The sequence below is a fragment of the Phodopus roborovskii genome, unplaced genomic scaffold (genome assembly GCF_943737965.1).
Source record: "Phodopus roborovskii unplaced genomic scaffold, PHOROB, whole genome shotgun sequence".
Lineage (NCBI taxonomy): Eukaryota > Metazoa > Chordata > Mammalia > Rodentia > Cricetidae > Phodopus > Phodopus roborovskii.
Window position 1 is genome coordinate 52467783 of NW_026126480.1, and position 4360 is coordinate 52472142.

The window sequence follows — 4360 nt, forward strand, 5'->3', positions numbered from 1 at the left end:
GCCACTTTCGCCCAGTTATTGACCTAGGAGCCCTCTCTGGAATCTCACTGCACATTGATTTTGTTTGGGTTGAATTTTTGATTTCTTTCCTCCAAAATTGAGAAAAAGATCCCGCTTGGGGTCAGATCAAGGGCTGTGCACACACCAAGCAAGATCTCTAATAGCAATTGCAGCCTTGGTCTTCTTTTTAAAAAGGTTATTTGGTGGCGCACACCTTTCATCCAAGCTCTCCCTCATCAGGCAGAGGTAGAAGTAAGTGGATCCCTGAGTCTGAGTTCGAGGCCAACCTGATCTACAGAGTGAGTTCCAGGATAGCTAGGGCTCTGTTAGAGAGACCCTGTTTCAACATGCCCCCACAAACGACTATTTGATCCTCCCCAAAAAAGATTATTCTTTAATTTTATTGTGCATATTTTGTAAATTTATTGTGTGATATTTTGTTTGTTTGGTTTGGTTTTTTGTTTTTTGGTGGTTTTTGCTTTTGTTTTTTTTTTTTTTGTTGTTTTGTTTTGTTTTTTGTTTTTTGTTTTTGCCTGCATGTATGTCTGTGTACCATGGGTGTACCCAGTGCCTGTGGTGGTCAGGAGAGGGCATTAGATTCCTTGAAACTGGAGTTACAGGTAGTTGTGAGTCACCATGAAAGATCAGCCTTCTTTTTTCTTTTTCTTTTTGAGAACGAACCTTCCCATGTAGCCCAAGTTAGACGTTGAACTCACTACGTAGCCCAGGCTGGCCTTATATCTATGGTCCTTCTGTCTCGGCCTCCTGAGTGCTGGGTGTACAGCTCCTTTTCATTTTTTGCTGTTTGTTGTTCAGACATACCGATGGAGAAAAGTAGAGAAATGTAGAGGCACAGAGTAGCAAATTCAAGGCAGGTTTATTTCTTGACTTTGCAAAACCAAACGTCGGTACAAAGTCACCAGCCAGTCTTGAAGACTCCGATGCAGGCATCTTCCTTCCATTGGCTGAGTCCTAGTTTTGTTTTCGTTCTTTGGGTTTTTCAAGACAGGGTTTCTCTGTGCAGCTCTGGCTCTTCTGGTGCTTATCTGTAGACAAGGCTGACCTTGAACTCACAGAGATTCTGTTGTCTCTGCCTGCCAACTGCTGGGATTAAAGATGTGCACCACCATTGCCTGGCTGTGATCCTAGGCTTATCTGTTCCTCTATTGCCTAGGTTTGGATTTTCTCAACAACAAGAAACATTTAGCTCTGTGTTTTAAATCCTTTTAAACACAGGCCTCTTTACCTCTGTATGCAGGTTATTAGGTGGGAGTAGCTGTTAATAATTTCCTACTCTAAACTACTAGTTTGAGTGACAGTAGCTAGACAAGCAGAGTTTGCGTGGGATTAGATAAATTTAGCAAGGTACCTGAAAGGTTCCCACATATAATCTTCCTGCATCAGCCTCCAGAGTGGATGGGATTAAAGGTTTGCCTGCACGTGTACTTGATCCAGGGTCAAGAGTGGCCTGAGTTGTCCCCATCACACTTCAAGGAAGAGACCACAAAATGCTGGAAAACAGATGGGGCCTTTAGTCACAGCCCCAGACCTCTCCAAAGTCCCCAGAATAAGTGCAGATGCTACAAGGAGACCAGAGCAGCTGAGCAGAGGTCAGGAGATGAGGCTGGAGTGCCGGAGACTCCCTGGAATGGCTGGGTGGGGTCCAGGCCTGAGGTGAGAGAGAGGAGAACCAGGTGCTAAGTAAATGATCTCTCTTTTAGGGTCAACATGAGGAGTGATGGAAAGAAAGAGGGGGGAAATCTTGGGGACACAAGATGGAATAGAGCCCCTCACCCAGGAACCTGGTCAAAGCCCTTTGCCAGAAAAGAAGTGGAGATTCCAAAGCTAACTGTCCAGGCCTTCCCATCCCAGCTGTGACCCTGCAGTTTCTAGGAATCTCTAGGAATCCTGTTGACAGGAAGGGATGTGTTGTAAGCCCCTGTGCAGCCCTACAGGAGCCTAAGTCACCAATGAGGTTTAACCCATCCAAGTCATCCCCAGAGCCGCTTTATAATCTCCCTTATCTCAAGGGAGGAGACAGACAGAGAGAAGGTGGGAGAGGGGCCCTTAGCAACCACTGAGATGTAAAATGAAGCCAGCAAAGGACTATGTGTAACTAATACTAGGATGTCACAGCAGCTCTGCCTTGAGGCGCTCAGATATGCTCTTTAGAAGTTCACACCCACGTCTCCGGTGGCTTTCACGTTCTCCCGAGTGCCTTTCTTTCTCCTCACTCTAGTGTTAGCCTATATTAAAATGTTTGGGGCTAGGAGATGGCTCAGTAGAGTTCTTGCAAGCACAGGTAAAAAGCTGGGCACAGTGACTTTCCTGTGACTCCAGAGGGGCAGGGTGGAGACATCACTCTTTGACATGTGGCTAGCCCCACATGAGATTCAGGTTCAGTAGATCCCACCTCAAAAATTAAAGGTGGAGCCCAATGGGAGAAAGACCAATGTCAACCTTCATACTCACAGGCACACATTCACACACCTATACCAACAATACATCATTCACACAAAGCCGTAACTGCTTGTACTTCCAGCTCCAGGGGCTTCAAGGTGCTTCTGTGGCTTCAGCAGGTACCCACACCCATGCACAATAGAGAGAGGGAAGGAGGGAGGGAGGGAGGGAGAGGAAGAGAAGGAGAGACAGAGGAAAGGACAGAGGAATGGAGGGGGGAGGAAGGGAGGGAGGAAGGAAAAGAGGAAAGGAAGGAGAGAGAGAAGAAAGGAAGGAGGGAGGGGGAGGGAGAGAGGGAGGAAGGGAGGGAGGGAAGAAGGAGGAAAGGAAGGAGGGAGGAAGGGAAGGAGGGAGGGGGAAGAGAAGGGCAAGGAGAGAGGGAGGAAGGGAGGGAAGGAGGAAGGGAGGAGGAAGGAGAAAGGGAGGGAGGGGGAAGGAGAGAGGGAGGGAGGGAGGGGGAAGGAGAGAGGGAGGGAGGGGGAAGGAGAGAGGGAGGGAGGGGGAAGGAGAGAGGGAGGGGGAAGGAGAGAGGGAAGAAGGGAGGGAGAGAGGGAGGGAGGAAGGAAGATAAAAATAAAACAGGGGCTGGAGATAGCTCAGAGGTTAGGTACACTGCTGCCCTTGTTCAGGATCCCTATTCATGTCCAAGCACTGACAGGATAGCTCCCAATCAGCCATTACTCTGGGTCCGAAGAATCTGATGCCCTTTTTTGGCCTCTGAGGGCACTGCTTACACATGATACACCTGTAAATACACACACACACATAAATAAAAACAACAATTTAAAAAAATAATAGTAACTGGGCAGTGGTGACACACATCTTTAATCCTAGTACTCAGGAGGCACAACCAGGCAGATCACTGTGAATTAAAGGCCATCCTGGAGTACAAAAGGAGTTCCAAGACAGTCAGAGCTGTTACAGAGAAACCCTGTCTCAAAAAGCAAACAAACAAAATAATATTTATAATAGTAATAGAATACAAAACAAGCCGGGTATCAGTGGCCCACACCTTTAATCCTGGCATTTGGGAGGCAGAGACAGGTGGATCTTTGACTTCAAGGCCAGCCTGCTCTACAGAGTGAGTTACAGGACAATCAAGGCTACACAGAAAAACCAAAACAACAACAACAACAATGATGATTATGATACAAAACAAAATTTGAGTCAACCATGCTTTTAAGTTTGAATTATAATTCAATTTTCTTGTCAGAAAATTATTGAAACTGTTGACCTATGAGAATATTGTCGGCCTAAAATGATTAAAAACCACATCACAGTTTCCTGTGTTCTCGATTCTTCCACCGCATCTGTTGCTGTCCACGACCTATAGCCTGCCCTAAGCTCATCCCTTGCCCTAGCTATCACCACAGCTGGAGCTGATTCTACCTGTGTGACTTCACTCTCTCCTTTAACATGCCTCCCTTCTCAACCGAGAAGCCTGGATCACACAAAATGTGAGGGTACAAGAGCCCCCATTTCAATTCCAGCTGGTTAGCAAGACCCACAGGTCAGCCAGGGACAGATGCAGAGGCCGAGGAGGGCCCTGTCGGCTGGAGTTGCTGCTCCCAGCATCCCTGGGTGCCTGGAGTCACAGACTGGCATTTCAAACCCTAATTCATTATATATCTGAACAGAAACCCCAAGGGATCTTCTAAGCCAAAGCTGAAGGAATATCTATCCTCCCTCCCTGCCCCCCACTCCCAAAGGCTAGTCTAGGGGAAGGAAAGGGAAAAAAAATCTATCACAATACGCTTCTGTAGTTTGCTAAATTAGAGCTTTTATTGAACTAAGAGAATGACTCAGTGGTAGAGAACTTGCCTAACATGTGTGAGGCTGTTTGATGCCAGTACCACAGGGGCTGGGGGAAGGGGACACACACACACACAAACACACACAC